The 22,485-nt window shown below is 41.0% G+C and overlaps 1 protein-coding gene across 9 annotated transcripts in view; it reads right to left on the bottom strand.

Moving 5' to 3' along the window:
• The window catches only part of HIVEP2 (HIVEP zinc finger 2), a 172,588-nt gene that overhangs the window by 84,064 nt on the left and 66,039 nt on the right, over positions 1-22,485 (bottom strand). For 5 of the 9 annotated variants that reach the window (XM_048489480.1, XM_048489471.1, XM_048489489.1 and 2 more), the window contains exon 2: positions 19,862-20,082. The exons of 3 other annotated variants lie outside the window; for them this stretch is intronic. The gene's annotated coding sequence lies outside the window, so the exon portion shown is untranslated. The remainder of the gene's footprint in view (positions 1-19,861; positions 20,083-22,485) is intronic. One more of the 9 variants, XM_048489507.1, reaches the window with a different exon arrangement.

Genomic DNA, 22,485 nt, shown 5'->3' with positions numbered 1-22,485 from the left:
GATCACTCAGCAGGTTTTATTACTACTAAATAATTCTGAAACAAAGGGAATACAGGACTGAGCAGAGATCTCAGCTTTGTTGACCCTTTGCTGGTTTAAATATGATGTGTTTATCTGTTTAATCCCAACTCTTAATCACACCAATTATAAAATGTTTAGTTATCACCCTGTTCCTCCTTTTTAAAGGTTCTCTTTGAAGACAGTCATGGCCCCACTTTACACACGTCTTGCTCAAGAGGAGGAGACCAGGATAGATGGCTTCTCTTTGACCTTTCTGTAGCCACTGTTAAATAAAAATGCTGTGCTCCATAACTACCAGAAGATCATTCAATAACTTAGATTAAATGATGGCTTTTCTCTTTCTTGTTTTCTGGGAGCAATTTGACAAGACTTCTTTGTATAAAATTGAAATAATCAAATGGAGAACAAAATAAAAGAGGTAAATAATGGCAGTTTTGGTTTAGAAGATAAAATAGAGAGCAAACCTAAGCTGATGGTTTTCACAAATAAATATCTATTACTACCAGCTGTATTCAGAATCAATGTACAGAACTGGGAATTCCACTCCCCACTTCCCATTCACTTAGAGGTGTATGTTGAATTATCCTGAGCAGAGAGCTGCTGTGTTTCTGCTGTACTACTTCAAGAAACTAAAAAACAAAATGCTTAACAATGTCATGACATGAGCAATTTATTTGTAAAGAAAAGAAATGCAGAGTCTGATACAAAAAACAGACAAGCATTAAGCTGCCAATGTCAGCTCAAGTGACTGACATAATCATAAAATAAATTATGTAACTCAACCTAGAATAGCGACATAAAATAACTTTACCTGGCCTTTACTCATCTTTTCTCCCCATCCTTTCCTATGTCATGTCAACTGGAAAGTTATGTTCCTTACACATCATGGAAGGTATGCCTCCAAAGAAAATGATTTTATATGAGCAAAAATATGTTAGGGAGAAAGACCAAAAATAATGGGGATCAACAGCTTGCGATAAGATATATGCTACACACAACTCCACTGAAAATAGAAGTCAGCCCCACACGCATTTCAACAGAAAGATTTCATGTAATTAATACGTACTGTCCTTGCTTATTTTAAGAGGAACTCCTAGTGCATTGGTGTAAAACTCGTGGCCCTCCAGAGGATATGGACTACAGTTCCCATCATCTCTTGCCAGCATGATGCTGGCAAGGGATGATGGGAACTGTAGTCCATAACCTCTGGAGGGCCACGAGTTTGACACTTGTGTCCTAGTGTATAACCTAGTCCCACAGTTTAGCATATGGCGTTGCTACCACATCAAAGCTACAAAATTGTAACAAAGGTTTGAATAGCTTTCACGAAACCCGTTCTTTTTCTAGCAGTGGTAGCAGTTTTATGATACTAAGTGCAAAGTGCTTTACAATCTCATTGTTTTTGCCTACTTTAAGCTAGTTCAGGCTCAAATGAAAACAATTCAGATAAGTAGATGACTATTTAATGTGCTGTGGGTTTGATAGTTGTTCTATACACATGTTTACCAGGAGATGGGGTTGGAATTCTATCTTGCCAAAAAAAGAAATCTTATTTTCAAGATTAATTGCAGGGAAATTTTGATTTTATATTAGTAGACATAGGCTGTATTATCAGTTGCATTCTTCTGTAATATCTACAGTGCAGATCAATACCCGGCTGAAACAAAACAAGAATTGTATCAGCCTTGTGTGAAAGATCTGTACTGGTTCTCCATTAGTCTCCAGATACAGTTCCAAATTCAGGTTCTTACCTTTAAAATCCTTAACAACTTGAGGCCAGGGTACTTGAAGGGCCACTTCTACCCATAGTGCCCAGGTTACCAGTTAAGAGCTGCTTCCTAAGCCCTGTTATCTGTGATCCAACATTCAGAGATGAGGAAGGTAGTAACTAGACCAGGGGTCAGCAACCTTTAACAACCAAAGAGCCATTTGGACCCGTTTTCCATGGAAAAGAAAACACTTGGAGCCGCAAATACTTTTTGACATTTAAAATGAAGATAACACTGTATACTTCTTTGGGGCCCATTTTTACCAATCAAAGCAAAAAGGGGGGGGGGTAAAAAGCCAGGAGACGAGGTGGGCATTCAGGGACGGTGCGGGGGAAATGGCACCTTCCAGCCACTGCCGTTCACACGGCAGCGGTTGGAAGATGCTGCTTTCAAAAAACCTCGCTCAGGGAGCAAGGTTCGGAAGCAGCGTCTTCGCACCACTTGGGAGTTGCGAGGCCGGCGCTACTGTGATGTAGCAGCACCAGCCGTGTGAACTCCTCCCCAGGGACGCTGTTTTTAGCTGGGGCACTTTTTACCGCCCGTGCGGAAAAGGCCTACGTTTATGAATATAATCCTTAATGCATGTTTCGTAGGGAACACCTGTGGAGCCATACAAGCAAAGCTCTAGCTTGTGTCTTTCAAAAAACACTTACACAGGAATACCTTCATTCAGATTTTGCTTTAAAAAGTATAATAGCATGAGGGCTTACAGCTCCACAAACAATTCTCACCCTCTTTTTCCAATTTCAGTTTTTGGTGGAAGCACGTAATGGTGCTAAAAAACACAACAGCAACATATGCAAAAATTTGTGGCACAGTTAGAAGGCAATATGCAGTGCAGTTTTTCAGATCCTTTGTTAACAGATGCAGAAAACCTAAACCTGATGTCCCTCTTCCTTGAAACTGGCAGCTCTTAATTTTTTCTGTTTGCTCTTCCCTGGTACTGTGAAGTTCAGGCTTTACATTGTTTGAGAACACATCTCCCATAATTAAAGGGGGGCGGGGAAAATCAGGACTGTCGTTCTCTTATTCCATAGTAAGGAGAGGACAGCAATACAGGTGGATAGTGGCAGTCTAGAAAAGATACCAGATGGGTGCCACTCTCCTTCTTGGAAACCACTTAATTGTATGAAATGGCAAGGGATCTGCAGATTTCTCCCCTGCTTGCCCTTATAAATTAGTGCAGGTTACCAAACAGGCATATGCTCTGTACCTGAAGGGAGTGTGTGTGGCCAACTGGCAGTCAGGACTCTGATGGAAAAGCAGCTTCCCTTTCCCAGCACTTCTTGGAATCTCTTCCCTTTAAACAAGGCACAGGAAGAAGATAGTAGGTTCACTGGCAGGGCAAGGAAAATTAAGACAAACAAGAGGATTTTTGTATTGTCAAAGGCTTTCACAGCCGGAATCACTGGGGTGCTGTGTGGTTTCCGGGCTGTATGGCCGTGTTCTAGCAGCATTTTCTCCTGACATTTTGCCTGCATATATGGCTGGCATCTTCAGAGGATCTGATGATAGTAAAGCAAGTGGAGTATGTATACTTGTGGAATGTCCAGGGTAGGAGAAAGAACCATTTGCCTGTTAACAAGTGCAAAGGGTGCAATTAACAAGCTTGATTTGCATGTGTTGAGCGAAACTTCAGGAGAAAATGCTACTAGAACACGGCCATATAGCCTGGAAACCACACAACAAATCATGAGGATTTTTCTCTCTCCTTTAGGACTGACAGTTAATTGAACATTAAATGAAAATAAATTGATTTGGGGAGAGAGCTCTGAGTAGGTAATGAATTTGTTGAAAGAGAATTGATTTGTGCCAGATTTGAGATGAGAAACTAAATAGCTACCTTTCTATGACATGGGTGTTGATTTTCAACAGCAAAAGTAAGGTCAGATGAGTGGTTTGACATTTTGGGGTTACGTCTGTTTTACATTCAGTTTGAGGTCTTAGATCTCTTTCTCACTGACACCCCTGTTCCTCATGTGACAAGCCAAATGCTGCTGAGCTGACAAACCATCTCCTGGTTTGTCTTCACATCCAAGTTAAAAAGAGATTTTCTTACATATATTGTGTTTGAACCCAGGAGTCTGGTTTGCACTCTTTGTATGGGACCTTCTCCAAGACTGAGGTCTGTGTCCCCCATTTTCTATAAGAGATGAATTTGTTTATTTAAAGTAAGGATATGTTCTACCAGCTTAACATTTTTAAGACAGTGACCCCTATTTTGATTTAGTCTTAAGAAATATATGCTACAAGAGCGAGTATCTCCCATTTTAATCAACTGTGGTAGTCTCTGGGATATATTTGTAAATTACTAAGGTGAAGGAGACCTGTAGATAACAACTAATTGACCTAGACAAATAACATTTCCTCAGGTTTCCACCTTCTGAGCATTCCTAGATCTTGCCTCCTGATCTGCCAAGCTGGTAGGAGTGCCTTGGCAGGGTTGGTGGGTCCTTTATAGAGTTTTTATAGGCCTGGGGAAAACGACCTGTTTCTTTAATAGAGGTTTAATAAAATTTCCACACATTAAGCCTTTATTAAAGTGACTGGGTACTTTTTGCAAGACCTGTTGCAACCCTAGTTTGTAGGATGCTGGTATTTGAAGGAGATACCACTGGGATCCCAGTGTGTCTTCTCTTCCAGACCTTCTGTCCACTTTGCACTGTATTCTCATATGCTACACTGTTGACCTTTAGAGCCCCCCAATATCAATTGTTTTAACACTACATGATAAAACACATACAAATCTATGAAGATCTAACCCATATTTGCCTCCTGTTAAATAACCACAGAAGAGATTAACATATGGGGGGAACAGCAAAAGATCACTTACAAGAATTTCTCAAGGCAGTGATGACCTTTTGCAAAATATATGGTACCTCGCATTACAGCTTATTTTAATTTTAAAACTTAGGGAGAACTGAAATACTGGGTAAAAAATTTATTGCTTTACTACCTCTCCAGAGTTTGAGTGGAATTGCCATTGAGTAAATGCACCGTTGTTCTTAAGTGTTTACAGATGTCAAGCAATCTACAGTGCAATCCTAAGAAGAGCTGAATCCTTCTAAGGCACTGACTTCAATGATCTTAGGAAAGTGTATATTTGCCTAGGATTGCACTTCCAGTATAATATTCAGTGTGAAGAAACATGTACTCTCTGTGCTTCTTTGGTTCTATTAGTCAGAGGTCCTTTACATATTCAGAAAAAGCAGATTCAAGTCAGTATATCCTTTTGTTCACAATATCCTCTGTGAGAATGCTATGCCCACATGCCCATGTCGTTGGAAAATGTGACCAACCTTGGGCCCTTGTGGTGGATGCACTACAAAAACTGAGCATCGCTCCCACATTTTAGATGGAAATTCTTTGGCATGTATGATAAAGTGGGCCACAGAGCTGTGATAACACTTCACTTTATCTAGATAACTAGAGTCTGCTTTTTAGTCATGGGTGGGGTGGGAGAATAGCGGCAATATGTATCGTAAGTTTTTAAACCTATCCCAAACCTTTTCTTAAAATAAACCTCTTAAAAATCATCCTTTTAAGCATGGAGACAAGCTGGTGGGCAAACTAATTTACCATATTTTTGCATCAAACTGGTATGGGAATACTATTTGGCAGAATCTTATTTTAATTGTTATGATTTTAAACATTCAAGGAAATATATTTTGTTTCACACATTATTCAGCTAATAGAATAAAAGTGCTGCCCCCAGACTGCTACTGTGTGTGCCAGCCTGCAACAGACTAGATCAATTCCAGGATACTACAGTATACAGCTGAGTGATTCAGGGTGCTTTGTCTGTAGTTTCCGCTTCCAAAAAAGTTGTGCAATGCTTAAATAATGGCTCTCCTACTGGGCTACTGTTTCATGTAACCTCACTGCACAGCTGATGATTGATGATGGGTCAAGAGGGCAGTAGACTTTGGGTGCACAGACGCTTAACTGCTTTATCAAAAATGGCAAAGAGCCATGTACTACAATAACACTGCAAATACTTCCTTTTACTGTACAGCAGACAAATTCCTTCCTCTAAATTGGCTAAATCCACAGCTGCAATTCATGACTTGCAGTTCAGAGCACATGAGGATTAACAAACCACATATGATCTACAGACAGCAAAACAGGTAGCTCAGCACTTTGCTCCTAGACCTTGAAGGATATGTATGTTTCCCACTGAACTGACACCGGCACTGGAAAACCAAGTAAAACCCCAAGTTTAAACCAACTACTTATTATGTAAAAACAATTTTCTGATAAAGTCACCTGTGAATGCTGAACTATTTCATTTACACAACACAATAAATAATCAGGAATTTTGCATAATAATGTGTACATATGGCAATAACTAAAGTAATTTTTGTACTTTAAATAAAATGAATGTCTAACCTTCCTACAGTCCATTCAAATGTTGTAAATATCACACCAATGCTCATGTGTGGTATGCAAACCATATGACTTATATTTTGCATCTAATATCTATCTATCCCAGTGGCCTGACAGTACATTCTAAAGCTATCAATAGATTCAGTCTGGACCTTAGCACCTTTACTCAGTCATTCTCAGATGACCTGCTGAGCACAGTCTGGTCTACGTTACTGGGAATCCTTCACCAACTCTGCTGCCAGATCCCAGGATAGCACAGACAACTGAAGAGGGGTTGGGGGTGGGGGGAGAAGTACCGGTAAGCTTTCCTCAGGCACTGGAATTGGAAGAGTTAATATTTACTGATAGACTCCACTGTTGTTTGCTCACACCAAAGACTTGCGTTAAAATTAGTACTTATTCCTCTAGTTCAGGGGTAGGGAACCTGCGGCTCTCCAGATGTTCAGGAACTACAATTCCCATCAGCCCCAATTGGCCATGCTGGTAGGGGCTGATGGGAATTGTAGTTCCTGAACATCTGGAGAGCCGCAGGTTCCCTACCCCTGCTCTAGTTAAAGGACTGCCCACATTTCTTTTTCCCCATTTTTCCTAGACTATGAGAACAGAGCCTCCTTCTAACCATCATAGCATCTCCAATATGTATACTACAGCCTAGACCAGGGGGGGTTCGTAATCGTGGCTCTCCAGGATTACACTTCCCACCAGCCCCCGCCGGCCATGGCCAATTGGCAGGGGCTGATGGGAATTGTAGTCCATGAACTTCTGGAGAGCCACAAGTTGCAGACCCCTGGTCTAGATGATTAGGCAATTTGTTGCTGGAACAAGAGTGCTGTAGACCTATGGGATCAGCCCATTCACAAATGGAAAGCAGAAACTAATGTATTGGTACCAGAAATGAACAGCAGCCTCGGCTGCTGCGTGAAGATTCACAATTTGAATTGCAGTGCTAGTTTGGACAGATGTGCTTCCATATTCTGAGGCTCTGGAACCAGAAGATGCCTTCCACAATATCACAGTAGACCTGTTTCTTCTTCTGTCAGATCATACATCACTAGAAGACCTTGCAACTTGAACCCACTGGTGGGATATCAACGACTGATATGGAGATTTTAATTTAGACTTCCCCAGACTTAATTCACCACTCCCATTACACCACTCTGGCTTTCATCCAGTCTCTTTCATACTAACCTCTTAGCCAGAGGAACAAAACTGTTCCCAAGATATACTCCAGAATTGTTCCCCTCCACTCTTTTCAGATACCTTCATATCCCTCTAGCACCATGGTGGCGAACCTATGGCACTCCAGATGTTCATGGACTACAATTCCCATCAGCCCCTGCCAGAATGGCCAATTGGGTTCGCCACCACTGCAGCATATGCTATAAATGCTTATCAGCAGAAAAAGCCAAATGGGCCCACCCACATAAAATAAAGAAACTTCTGTATATTCAGTGATTCTCCAGATTTGTGGATGGATATTACGTTGTAATTTTTCTCAGAAATAAAAATAAACTCACAGAAAGCAACTTTAGTAGATTGAGCATGCCCTAGTATGCCATAAAAAATGAACTTTAAAAAAAAGGAGAATGGGAAAATTAGTGTGCTCAAGCTCCTAAAAACTTATATTACCATGGAGAGGGAAATTTGGTCAAGGTGGGGAGAGGGGAGGCGGATTGCTTATTTATCTCCACTTCCCAACATATCTCCAGATTTCAAAATTATATATTTCTTCAAAAAAATTAGTCTTTTAAACATGTAGTCTTTTGAATAAATAAAAATTTCATTAAACACATTGTCTTCCTAAGATCTCTCCATGCCCAATCATCTGCTGCAAATTATACTTTTGAAGCTACATTACACTGAATTGTTCATGGGCAGTTTTGTTCTAGCTATTACACTCAAAACTAAAACATTTCTCTAAAAAAAGTATTTTTCTGCAAAATGCACCAATGTGTGTGTGGGGGGGGGGGGGCTGTGTGTTAAGTGGTGCAGACCTTAAGGAATTAATGAAAAACTGTATCTGTAAGGCAGCACATTCCAAGTAAAAGGTAGGCCTACACATATTCTTCTTGTTACTGGTGCATCTGCTTGCTGAACACTTACTTCTATGATCATACTTCAGCAAGGAATTCATGAAGTGCACGAGTGACATCTCTAAGTTGGCAAGGAAGAAGGTTCCTAGTGTCCAAGGAAAAGGTTCTCAAAAAAAAAAACCCAACCCTAAATGTAAAGGTCTGTGAGTGGTTGATAGGGTAATCAAAGTGTTCCACTCACTTATTACGGTATCATAACACCTTCATGAGACATTCTATCCTGGGATACAAAAATCAAGCATCCACGTGACACTGCTTTCAAACAACATGTGCTTAATTGTCTAACTAAGCCAAGTTTTCATAGTCCAAAGTTTGTGACAAACAGTAGGTTTTGACAAGATTATTGTGCTTAATATAAAAGAGGAAGAGATTACTCGAGTGACAGCTGTGGGCACCACTTAGTTTTGGCCTTGACCTGGCACGTATAGCCAATTTGAACTGTGAAAGAAGAAATAATATGAAGTGTGACCATCACAGAGTAAGATGGACAAGCAGGAGAACAGTTTGGTAGAAATGGGTATGTGGCAAGTGTCCCATGGCATAAACTAGGCAGATCCATCCATCCATCTTTTATCCCACCCTCTTCGCAGATATTAGGATAGCATTCCGGTTCTTCCTTTTCCATTATATTTTCAAAACAACCTTGAAAAGACACCAAGATCAGGATCACCCAATGAGTATTTTACAGAGAGTGGGGATTGGAACTCAGGTGACCTAGATCCTATCTCAGTATTTCAACTTCTATCTTTGTATTTCAACATATTTCCAGAATGGTCCCACATAGCCTTGATTCAAATGGGTGTGTGTGTGTGTGTGTGTGTGTGTGTGTGTGTGTGTGTGTGTCTGTCTGTCTGTCTGTCTGTCTGTCTGTCTGTCTGTCTGTCTGTATGCTAACTTTCCAGGGACAACAATTGGATTCAATGAGTAAAAACATGGTTGCTTAAACCTCCTCCCACCCTTTGTGCCACATTTTTGTAGCCTAAATCACTGCAATTTTGGTATCACATTTTAAATGTTTGAAAATTAGCTGTTTTTCTTTCCAGTTACAATGAAATGCGGTTTCTTCCCAATACAATACATCACATAGACAAATCCAACAGGCATCATGACATACTAAACAGAATATGGGCTAAGTATCAAAAAGAAAGGGGCATCAAAACTGTAGCAAACTGGTGCTCAAAACAGACACTCCCACATTAACCCTGCAGCTCTCTCCTGCAAAAAAGAAGAAAAAAAAACAAAACACAAAAGCCATCATCAAAAATGTAGACTTTTCCTTTCCTTCCTAAGAAATACTGTGTAGCACATACTGCAAACATCCATTTAATAACTACTGTCCAATAAACCAGAAACACAAAGTGGGTATCTTCCCACCTTGTCCTTCCAACAACAGTTCTCTTGCCCAAGAAACATGTAATAGATCAGAAAACTATTGTGAACAAAAAGGCACCATACATGAGGGCTGAAATAAGGAAAAAGAACTGGGCAAAATGAAGTGGCATAGCGCCAATGCGGCAGGGGGAGAACGCAGCAGGGGCATGGTGGGGGCATTCTGGAGCAGGGGCTGGAGGTGCCACAGCAGTCTACGCACGTGCTCCAAGCGCAGTCCCCCCCCCCCCGCTCCTCCCCTGGCAAAATGGTCTACCTTCTTCCAGAAGTGAAGCCTTGTTTAAGTACCCAACATTTTAGAGCTTACTTTGCGCAATCCAGGATTCCAAAATGTGGTTTGCTCCAAGTTTAGACCCTTGTTTTGTGGGGCCACAACAAAACAATTTGTTCAAGTACCTGCATTTGCTCACCACAGGAACCTGAAAATTTATTCAAGGCTTATGGAAACAGGAAGACTTCAGCTGCATTCTATACATGAGGGAAGGAGGAAGGGAGCTCATCAGAGAGATTTATAGTAACAACTGGATGCAGTTAGTGATTCCAGTTATTTCAAGCAATTATTTTTTTGATCAGCAAATATACTAATCGTATACTTAAAACTTTTCCTCTGAAATCAATGAGATTTAATGTAGCTAATTTTGACAAGATTATGCCTATAATTTTCATATATTATCCACTAAACTCTAAATGTATTGAAAACTGTTTTAACAAAAAGTAGGAACTATTAGCAAATACTATTTTGAATACTTCTTCACTTACACTTAATATTTCCTTGCACTCTTTAAATATTTCTGTTCTCAATTTGATATTGACTGATTTGCATTCACACTGGGAGTGGCAAATGTGCTTTTTTGATCCTCTGATTTTGGCCAGATTCTGCTAGTTTTACAATGAATGGCATGTTTCCAACTGGTGGTACATAGAATTCAAGAGTGTGAAAGCATGCCAAATTTCACACTTCACAACAGGGGGTTATGCTTAAATCAAGAATGCATTACCATGCCACTCAACTATTATCATATTATGACATAGTGGGTAAAATTGCAGTTTGGTTCATGTATATGATAAAATAGTCAGGTAAAACAATGAAAGCTGTTCTGTTAATACTGCAAAGCACTGATAAGTCAACGATAACTTCTACATTGAGAAGCTGGCTACATTTTGCTCTGAAACAATTTAATATTAAGATTAAATGCATTATGTAAGCACACTCAGAAGCCGAACTGAATTCAAATAGGTATGCTTAAGATTCAGCCTAAAACAGGAATATCACACCTACATTGTGGATTACTGCAGTTTAAACATTTATGTTTCACTGAATTTTATAAATTTAGGGGAGCTTCAAATGTGTAGGAATCCCAGACCTGGCTGTCATGAAGCAGGGCTTAATGTGGGTAAAATGCTTTTCCTTGGTCTCAGAAAGATAAGAGACAGGGGTTGAGTACCATCCTAATCCACCTCCTCGCCTGCGGTTTTACACCCAGCTGAGTTGGAAGTCTGAGCTTGTCCTTCCTTCTTGTCCTTCTCCCTCAAGCCTTTTGAGGGAGGCCTAGTGGTCTCCCTCTACCTAGAAGCCTTATGGGTCATGGCTCAGCCTCTAACCAAGATAATAAAGAAGTTGGAGCACCATTCCTAATAGGAAAGTCTGAAGAATCTGGAAATTTTCAGTTTAGAAAAGAGTTGACTAAAGCAGGGACATGAAAGAAGGCTTATTATAAAAGTATTCATGAGGTACAGAGTATGGTTTGAATTTGAGGACATCCAAATACTTGAATTTGAGGACATCCAAATAACTTAGTGATCAGTAAATTAAGAGGGGACAAAATGAAATATTTATTTATTCAACAAGTGATTAAAATGTGAAATTCACTGCCAGATGACGAAGTTAGGCATAGATGGCTTTAAAAGGGGAATATCCAGGATAGGTCCACCAGCAGCTACTAGCCAGGATGACAGGCAGCCCAATCCAAAGGGATAGCAGAACAGGGGTGGCTAGGGATGGCGGCATCCTACTGCCTCCAACAAGACAACTGGCAGCACCAGCCACCCAGAAAAGCCCGTTGCTCAAAGTGACTTACGCCACGCTTTTTGGTAGCGTAAGTCTGCATGCTGGGATGGGGTGTTTACACTAGGATCTGACTAATGTCAGCTCCGCTTCTGGGAATGCCCCCACAATGCCCCCCACAATGCTGGAATAAGCAATTGTGACCAGTTTTCAGGTTTAACCTCGTGCATCCACGTGGTAGCCCAACACCAAGGTAAGTGCCAGCATCCACTCCATTTTGTGTAGCTCAATGGGCACGGAAATTGGCATAGAACTCTCGCCAATTCCAATGCAGTTTCACCCCCCCACCACCACAGATTGCACTCTAATACAACCTCCCTATTTAAATACATTAAACTCCTGAATCCAAGTGCAAGGGAAGCAAGATCAGGGATGGTCTTGGCCTGCATGTCCTGTTGGCCACTGTGTGAGACAGAATCTTGGACTAGATGGACCTCTGGTCTATCCAGCAGGGCTCTTTCTATTTTCTTAAGAGAACCAAAAGAAATCAGTCAGCATCCCTTAAACCTTTTGAGCTTTAAACCATAAGCCTTGAATCAAATATGCACCTGGCCATTCTTCCACAGTACTAATAGGAAGACACCAGCAGACTAGCTTAGCCAAAGCAGGGAATATGATAGTTCTCTCAGCAGTATGCCCTTCCCAAGGAAGCATTCTTTTTCTTCCTGAGATGTTGGCAGTTATTAAAGGCTCAATTATTAAAGCAAATGGTGATTGCTTTTCTGATTGAAATGTGACTAGGATTGGGACTGAGGTCCTTCTGATCAGTCAAACACTATACAGAGAAGTAGCAACTTTAAGAAGTGGCATACCTACCATAGGGTGGGGTGGGGACAGGCGCCCCGGGAGGGCGCAGTTGGGGGTCATGTGAGTGGCAGAAAATTGCCCCCACACCACTCCTCCTTCCTCCCTCGCCCTGCCCTGCCAGGTCCAGCAGAGACTGCTGCCAGGCTGCTCGTGCCCCTGCCAGGCCCGGCAGAGGGCCCGCCCAGCTGGCAGAAGCCACTGCTGGGCAGCACACACCCCAGCCCACCCTGGCCCTGCTAGGCCCCACAGCCAGCTAAGGTAAGTGGGGTGCGGGGGGCATGGGCGGGGTGGAAAACTTAAGAGTTTGCCCTGGGCTCCATTTTCCCTAGCTACACCCCTGACTTTAAGCAAAAGTAGAAGAGGCATGGGGCTTCTATTTATTTGAGGCACTCAACCCAGGTGGACTCTCACTTCCATGAGGAGGGACAAGCTACTCACAGTTCCCAGTGATCATGAACTATATAACATAAGCACCATGTATATGGAAGGCAAGGGTCTTGAATTTAGATCCAAATACAAATGATGTTATTGTCACACCACACAGATTTCTACTGCATTTCCAACAAAGTTTACCACTGCTATTTCAAGACCTAATGGCACTTAGGTATTTAACCATTATGGGTCCATCTACATAAGTTAGGGCTTATAAAAGCTTCTGAAAATTTCGTTGTGCGTGCACAATGACAATAAAATGCTTATGCTTATGCTTATGAAGACGTTCCATTTCAATCCAAAGCAGATAGTCAGAAATGGAAAAAAAGTATCAGGATTTAAAAGCATTCCCTAATACCTGCTTTACCCCAGGTGTATTAATTAAGAAACTAGTCTAGGGATTTATGGAACATGGAATCAAATAATATAATGAACTTGGTAGGAACTAAAAGACAGCTAATTCAATGTATCAGAATGACATCCTTAACAGATCAGTCTGTAATAGGTCAGCACAGTTTATGACCCTCCCAAGTCAAACTCAGCCTACCTGCTACCTAAGTGAGCCCCCCCAGAGGCTGGAAAAACTTCCTGCTTTTACTGCCTGAATAGATCTACACATACTGTGCTGGTTATTAAGTATCTGATAAATTCTCTTAACTGTACTTGCTTTGATAGCTCACAAGTTGTACAGGTCCAGTCTTCAAAGTGTTTCACAGCATACCCCGCACATACATCTGGAATGATGGACAGACAAGCATTCCAGATGACTTAAAGAATTGAACCAAACCACATAGTACAAGTGAAGACAAAACTAGCCCAGGACTGTTAGTTAACTTGGGCCTGAGAAATGTGGTCTATGGTGTTCTAAATGTGGGCTACAATGTAAACTAAACACATCCATACGATCTTTGCAAGTAAACTTTATGAGGGAGACAATGGCTTAGATCCAGTGTAGCAATCCCCTGTTTCTGTCTATGAGGTGCAATGTTCCCAGCTTTTCCTCCTCTGTCAACCCAAAAAGCCCCCCCAAATCCTATTCCGGGGGAACTTAGAACCTCAAGAAACAAGATGTCAGTTGGCATTGTAAGCCACAATGCAGGGAGGTTCACACTGGCAGAAACCATTGTACTCAGGGTAACATTAGTCTGGATCAGGGGTCCCCAAACTACGGCCCGGGGGCCAAATGTGGCCCCCTGAAGGCATTTATCCGGCCCGCCAGGCATGGCGGCGATGGCTCCATTCATGTGCAGTGGGGGCTCGAGGGAGAGGAGGAACAGGCCCCAACGGCTGTTGATTGCAGTTACATGATGGCACCCCCAAATCTCCATGAATTTTCTGACCCAGAGTTGGAAACCTTACATGTGGCAATGCCTGCTCCGCCCTTCCCTCTCGGCTACTCCATGTGTTGCTCTCAGGCTTTGTGTTCCGCCTCACTCCCATTGGCATCAGCCAGGCTGGCGAATCGCTTGCTGGCTGCTAGGCAGGAAAGAACCCAGGAAGATACCTGATCCTGGATTAGATGGAATGTTTCATTGGGAAAGTTCTGCTTTTTTTTACAGGGGAAGGTATTCCACAGCCTCCCCAACAATATTTGGAGCCCACCCTATACTTGACATACTTTGGTCACTGTTCTAAAAATAGACCATGACAGAAAGGCTGAAAGGTGAAATCAAACATTTTACAATCATTTGTGCATAGGAATTTGTTCATAGTTTTTTTTAGTCCGGCCCTCCAACAGTCTGAGGGACAGTGAACTGGCCCCCTGTTTAAAAAGTTTGGGGACCCCTGGTCTGGATCAAGCCAACAATAGCAATGACCAACTCTGTTTTTAGATGAGCCTTTGCCAATACCCACCTTCCAAGAATATACAAAATCAAACGCAAACATACCATCTTCTAAATACATAAACCCAGAGGAGTTCAGGGAAGGATTTCCAAAGCAAATGACTCAAGATTTACAGTTTAACCTTTTACAGACTGTGAATTATATAACCACTTGGGCATGAATCATCAAAGATGCTTGGGAAATTTTTTTTAAAGAGCCATATGTAAATCTGCGCACCATACAAAACTGTGATATGTTAAGAGTTGTCTATGTAAGACATTGTCCAAAACTGTCTTAATTGCTGTACCAAATTCACTATGATCAATTAGGTGAGGGTGAATTCAAAACGATACTAGCACCACTATGTTTTTGGGATACCATCTGGAGTTCTCAAATATGGTCTGGATTTTTTCCCTGTTATTCTCAGAGTGAAACAACTGAAATGCCAACAGCATACCTGGTTTTAGAATGCTGCCTTTGTACAATGGGGGGAAGGGGGGGCAAGGAGAACATGCGACTAGCTCATAGCAGAGGTTTAGCCTATAGTACTTTAACAGGTATAGACACACTCATTTATGTGAGTATATATCTCCATACATTTAAAAGTTTTCATACTATAGCCTGGTTGGTCCTACATATACTGTCCCACTGAGATCTAGGCTTACTATCTCACAACTGAGACATTAATAGAATAGAATAGAATAGAATAGAATAGAATAGAATAGAATAGAACTTTAATTTATATACCGCCCTCCCCTGAAGGGCTCAGGGCAGTTCACAACAAAGTATATATCAGTAACATAGCATATAACAGCAGTATCAAACAGTATTTCAAGTAACAATATCACCGGAATAATAATAAAAACAAAACAAGAATGTATCAAAACAAAAACAAAAAAATCTGGGATTTTGCTATCCTTTTCATGTTTGCAACCATCCCTTCAGAATGAACGCACAACAGGGGGAATTGCTCCCTCCAAGGAATTTGAAAACTGCCAGTTAACTGTGCCTCTTTGATTCTATAGTTTCATAAGGAAAGAATAATATTCTTCTCCAGCAGTAGCACACTTCTTTTCAGCTTCACACGCAGCACCGCATCCTGCCAGTATTTACACACCTTATTGTCATTCCCTTGACAGCCTGCTGCCACCAAAAGAACTTGACAGTCCTGAAGTCAGAGGTCACACAGAGTTGAACGTGGCGGCATCCGCTGCCATCACGTTTGTGTCAAAAGGAGTCAACATGAAGCAGAAAGGAAGAGAAAGTGCCTGAAGCTGGCTCAAGCTCTGTCCTCCCAGAGCGTGTGCTTGATTTTAAAAAATCTCACAAGCCGCAGCCTCATTTACACATGCCACAGAGACAAGTGCAGAGGAAGGGTGGAAAGGACCTGAGGAAAAGAAATGGAGAGGGCAGTCCAGAAATATGCCTTTGTAATATGAAAAGTACTGAAAAGTCACTGATAGCAAAACAAAAACTCAGTGGATCACGTAACCAGGGGTATCCCATCAGTTGAAAAGCTACCTTATCTAGTGATCCTGATTCACCTCAATAACATCTGGATTAGGCACCGTACATGAAAATCTCCTTTCATTGTTTTTATACTAATGTAGGAATATTCAAACACTCTGCTCTGCATTACATTCCACAGCATCCCTCTCAACAGAGCTGCAAAACAGCAAGCATTCCTAAGATAAAAGACCAGCTAATTCAGCCATTCAGATTGCTCTTGCACATATATCGCCAGAAAACAACACAGCCGGAGCTGCATGTCCTGAATTCCAATTGCAGCTACCCATTTTGGCTCAGGGAAACATACCCAACAAAAACTGAACGACCAAGCTAGAATTACTGTCCTTCACACAGGGAACACCCTCCTAATCCCCCTTTCCCATTTCCCAATAAATGCCCTCTCCGGTACTACTTGCATTTTTTCAGTGAAGCAATCCCAGCTCTCCAGTCATTCCAAAGAATCTGACAGCCTGGAAACTCCGGTTATCCATTCTTCGAGGTCACAGATAAAAGCTAAACAGCAGCCGTGACTCCCATCAATCATAAGTCACTCAGTTATAGAATGTATGGTAGGAGACCTACTGATGTAAGCTAGTCACCAGAGAAAATACCCACTGATGACGCATATCCAGACATAAAAATAGTTACAGGGCCCCCAAAGGGATTATTCAACAGCCCACATTTAGATATTTTTTACAAGAGAACCAAGTCAATTTGCTGCTCTCAGGTAGCTGGGAAATGCAGGAGTTTAAGCTTCCTCAATAGATAAAACCATAAATAGATTGTTTTAATAAGCTAGTGCAATTACAAGCTGTCTGTATATTTTTGACACTGTATCACAAAGATTAAGTGGAAAGAGATGCCACCTGTAAAATGGTACATTCAAGGTTTACATTTAGAACTTTAGTTATCAGTTATTTCATTCTTTATTTTATTCTCCATGTAAATCTTAATCAGATTAACAATTTACTGTACCTTTTAAATTATCTTTCTGTTCTCCACCTCTAAACCTGGCACTAGTTTGCACTTGTATCAAACAGCATCATAAAAACATTTTTTCTTTCTTTCCTCATTAACATATTTTTAGGACAACTCACAAGGAAAAAAACCACACGTTTCGTGCTACGGTATATTTTCTTTTCTCATCTTAAAAGATCTGGAACTACCAGGACTGCTGGCATTCCATCAGCTATAATGTGTGTGGAGAGTGGACAGATGTATTTTACATAGAGTAAAGGGATTACACAGGACTTCTGCATGCACACAAATGCACTCCTTCAGGATCAAGGAAGAACAGGCATGTTTGGGCACCATATATTCTACAATAGAAGTGGTACACAACGACTCGTTCACTTACACAGAAGAAAATAATTTTTAGGACGACTTGCAAGGGAAAAAAACCACAAGAAAAAAACTCACAAGGAAAAAAAACACCACACAGGTTATACCGGGATCCCCACCCTGTGTCTGATGCAATGATCACATATGAGTTGCAGGTTCAACTCTGTTTCTATTTCTGTGGTAGCCAATTCAAATGATGAATGTAGCACCTTGCAAAGTTCTGGAGCATGAACTGCTTGAGCCACTGAGAAAACCTGGGTCTCCCAGATCCTAGTCCCGGGGTAGGGAACCTGCGGCTCTCCAGATGTTCAGGAACTACAATTCCCATCAGCCCCTACCAGCATGGCCAATTGGCCATGCTGACAGAGGCTGATGGGAATTGTAGTTCCTGAACATCTGGAGAGCCGCAGGTTCCCTACCCCTGTACCTAGTCCAACTGCTACACCAATAAAAGGAAGCAAAGAAGAATGATGTTGGGCAGTGGTGGGATCCAAAAATTTTAATAACAGGTTCCGATGGTGGTGGGATTCAAACAGCCGCACACACAGGTTCTGATGGTTCCAATGGTGGTGGGATTCAAACAGCTGCACACACGCACCTCCAGTCCCTATTGGGCAGGGAGGTTGCTTTAGTAACCCCTTCTCGGCACTCAGAAAAAATTAGTAACCACTTCTAGAGAAGTGGTGACAACTGGTTGGATCCCACCTCTGATGTTGGGTTAGGGTTATTCTCATTGATGAGAATAGTGGACTTTAAATATCTAAACAAACAAATATATACATTAAAGTTTTGTGGATAGTGACCATTCTGATCCAAGATATAATCTTTCAAAGCGGGAGTGGCAGAATCAGGCAAGATCTATCCATGAGTCCATTTTTTCATACCGTAAGTAGAACACCCCATAATTCATGGAATTTTGTTTGCAAAAGCTAAATTAATTACTTCCCTGAAAGTAAGATGTTAAAATGTACATTTTGCAACACTGAACCATTTCGCAAGCTATGGTGTTAAAATGACTGACTTCTTTATGTTGCCCCTGGATTTGAAACAATGACAGTTTTCAAACCTTCAAGTAATTTGAGGGCTTACTCCACACAAAATCACAGAAATACAGTCAATTTCCTCTGTCTTAACTCTTCTGTGTAGTGAAAACCAGTTGGAATATTATTAACTGACCCACAAAAACTATGAACAGCCTTTTAGCACAGTTACTGCTTTTAGTAAAATGAAAGTCCCAGTAGTACAAAGCCCTTTCCGGCAATGGTAGAAATTATTTCCTCTCCTTTTGTCCGGACTGCATAACTCTAACTTTCTAACAGTCCTTCTTCCTTCAACTGACTCACAACCTGTCTGGAACATGAGAATAACTGAAAAAGTTACTTACGCTAAGCCTAGGTGCAGACCAATTATTGGGGTCAGATCTCAGGAGGGCAAAGATCCTTGTTTGTCAACATCTTATTGAAATCAAGCTGAAGAATAAGACAGCTACCCTCCCAATTCCATATAGGTTCCATTAAAGTCATGGCCCAGAATTGCTGCTGCACCATATTTAACAGCTATTACTGTTACTAAATTTCAATGGACTTTCTCAAGAGCTCATTTTAATACTTTTCTATTGTCCCTGTTTTGTGGGAGATTCCAGCAATGACCCATGAAGATCATGTATGTACTTGTAATGCAAACGTGATTGAGACTATTACCCATATTCTACTATATTGTGACTTTTACCAGAAACCATTTGATCTTGCCCTTGTTGACTAGGTCTTTGGAATAATTTAGTTATTCCTGTCAGCCTAGTGACTTACTCGTTAAGATTTTACCCAAAGATAAGAACTCCATCATTTCATATGAAGTGTTGAAGTTTTGTTACATTGTTAGTTGAATATGGAGATCTTTGGTGTCATGGAAAATTGCTCATTAGCTGCTCGTTAACATTATTACTGTCCCCTAAACTTAATAAAGTTCAAATTTATTTATTTATGATATTTATACCAGCATCTCTAGGCGGCTTACAAAGGTTACAAAACAATAATAAAAACCACAATAAAAGCAGCATGAATAAAATATAACAATTTAAAAGCAATAAAAATCACATAAAAATAACCCCACCTACTCCCCAGACCAGCAGCTGTAATTACTTGATGAATCCTTGATCAACAATTATAGCAATGTTATGAATAAAAGTTCAAATTATTTTTGGCATAACAATTTTGCTAAGCACTTACATTTCTCTCCTGTGCGTATATGCTCGCTGTTCTGCTTACCCTAGTTTAACATATCTCTGTAGAAATATTCAGTGGTAGCTTCAAGTGGATTTATCCCAAACAAGTCTCTGGGATAAGTCTGGTGCTTATTCTCTCCTTCCGTCTCCTATCACCATCTTGCCCCTCTCTCCCTGTTGTCCACTCTGATTTTCAGCAGGGACTAGGAAAGCCACAGTTCATTTCTACAGAATGAAAGAAAATTTTAAAAAAAACAATTAGCTTATACAACTGGGAGGGGAAAGCATCCATCAAAACAAAATTCAAGACATAACAAAATTATAAGGGACCTAAATGTAGAAGCTACTACATCACTAGGATGCTGAACAATTTTACTTTAATAAAAAGAAAAGTCAGCCATGCCGTATTAAGGCACTGTTCAAAGCCAGACCTTCTTCCGGACTAACCTGAGACATAGCAGATGGCCATGACCCCAGTCCTCAACCAGCTGCTCTTATGGTCAACCTAATGGCAAGAGGGCTAGTATTGCCAAGCCAGGCAATGCATCGCTCTTATAATACACTGAGTAGCTCCTTTAAGAAGTTACCAGCAGCAACTGGACCAGACCATCCAGGAATCAGGGAATAGGGAGGAAGGTTGTTGGGCATATGCACAATTAAGCCCTATCCATTTAAAGAAACAAATGGAAAGCCAAGGAGGACACTCTGGGTCCTCTCCAGGCTGTGGAGGACAGCACTGAGGACACTGAACAAAATGTGGTTAACACCCTACTCTCTCTGCACCTGAGGACAGGGAGAGAACCATGGAGTCAGACAAGAAGGACCAAGCGATTGTGGACCCCCTAGATCCCCATAGACTCAAAAATGGTCTCTCATCAATAAAGAGATGTAGCAGCATTCTCATCCCAATCCCACCTATGAGGAAAAGTATCACAAGACATACTGAACGCTAATTGAATCTTTAAAAGGAGGGAGAGATGTGATAGGCCACCTGAATTCTGAAATGAATTTATAATACTAAAGAGATATGAATTGGTTTCTTGGCTTCTAACACTCATCCATCAATTTTATCTCTTTCCTAGTTTCATTCTATAGCTTATGCCTCAACCTGTAGATTGCCTGATGAAGCTTTCCAAGGCTGGGAAATTTCCAAATTACTTAAACCTGGGATGTTAGCATTTAGGAACCTGAAATACTTTTTCATCCCAACTGACTTTAAGTCTGTCAAATGAAGATAACCTGTGGCCCCAAGCTGCATTTGCCAACCAGCTTTTTTTTTACTCAAGCCTTTTTAGACATCCTGCTACCTAACAGTTAAGGGGCAAATCCACCACCACTTGCCATGCACTTTTTTCTTCCCAACCAGTGTCAGTTTGGGTCACCTAGCTCAAACACCTATACTTGTTCTGGTTTTTTTATCTAAAGATTTCTAATTCACCAAAGGAAGGCATGGAAATAGCAGTTGCCTTCTCTACCTAAAATTCCCATGCATCCCTGCTAGTAGAACAGGCATTTCAGTTCAAAGAGCACAAAGTGGAGCAGGGCTTCCTTTAAAGAACACCTTGCTTGTCCTGTTCTTGACTGTTTTGTAAAATGCAAACACCTGCAGGGCAGAGATTTTAGAACTCACAATACTGGCCTATGTTTGTCCTTTTTTTCACTAAGCAACAAGCACAAAATAGATGGGAAGCTGGCTTAGATGCCAGCAGGGGATTCCCAGAGAATCACCTAGTTTGATCAGTATAAATCTGACACAGGCTATCATTTCAGTGACCTGCCCCTAAGATCAATTCAAATCCCTCCGGAAAGGTGTGGCTGCAGCTTTCCAACAACCAGGCTTAGAACCAGGTCACGATCAATTCAAGGAAATCTCATCAATTAATCAGATATGCCATAACTGATTAACAATGTCATCCTAAACAGAATTACACCAAACCAAGAACTATCATTTTAAGTCAATGGAACTTGGTACATCTTTAGAGCCATGAAAACCACCTCTCACTTGATATCAGGAAATCTCACCAGCTACATTGACTTGAATTTTTGTAAACTATTGTAATGAATGTGCTGCTTTGAAGAAGGTGAGATTTATATCCCGCCTTTCTCTACCGCAAGAAGTATCAAAGCAGCTTACAAACTTCTTTCCATCCTCTCCTCACAACAAACACCATGTGACGTAAGTGGGGCTGAGACAGTTCAGAGAGAACCATGACTAGCTCATGGTCACCCAGCAGGCTTTATGTGTAGGAGTGGAGAAACAAATCCAGTTCATCTGATTAGAGTGAGGAGTGGGAAATGATTAAGAGTCCACTGCTCTTAACCACTATGTCACACTGTCCAGTGGTACCTAAAGATCATCTTACAACCATCTCAGAAAAGGCATTCTCCTCTGTGCAAGAGGGAAAGGAATTGCCATTCTAAAATGTCACCCATCATCTCAGGTTTTGGAAACACTTACCTAGTAATAATTACCTACATTTCTAACAAGTTATTTTTTTTAAAAAAATTGTTTCCTGATTAATCACCTACAATTCTAATTAATTACCTACATTTCTAACAAGTTGTTTTTTTAAAAAAAATCTGTTTCCTGATTAATCAAGAGAGGAGTTGTTATCAGGAAGTTAAATG

Source organism: Sphaerodactylus townsendi, linkage group LG01, assembly GCF_021028975.2.
Source record: "Sphaerodactylus townsendi isolate TG3544 linkage group LG01, MPM_Stown_v2.3, whole genome shotgun sequence".
NCBI classification, from domain to species: domain Eukaryota; kingdom Metazoa; phylum Chordata; class Lepidosauria; order Squamata; family Sphaerodactylidae; genus Sphaerodactylus; species Sphaerodactylus townsendi.
Note: the sequence above shows the minus strand (reverse complement) of the source record. Positions and strands in the feature narration are given on the sequence as shown.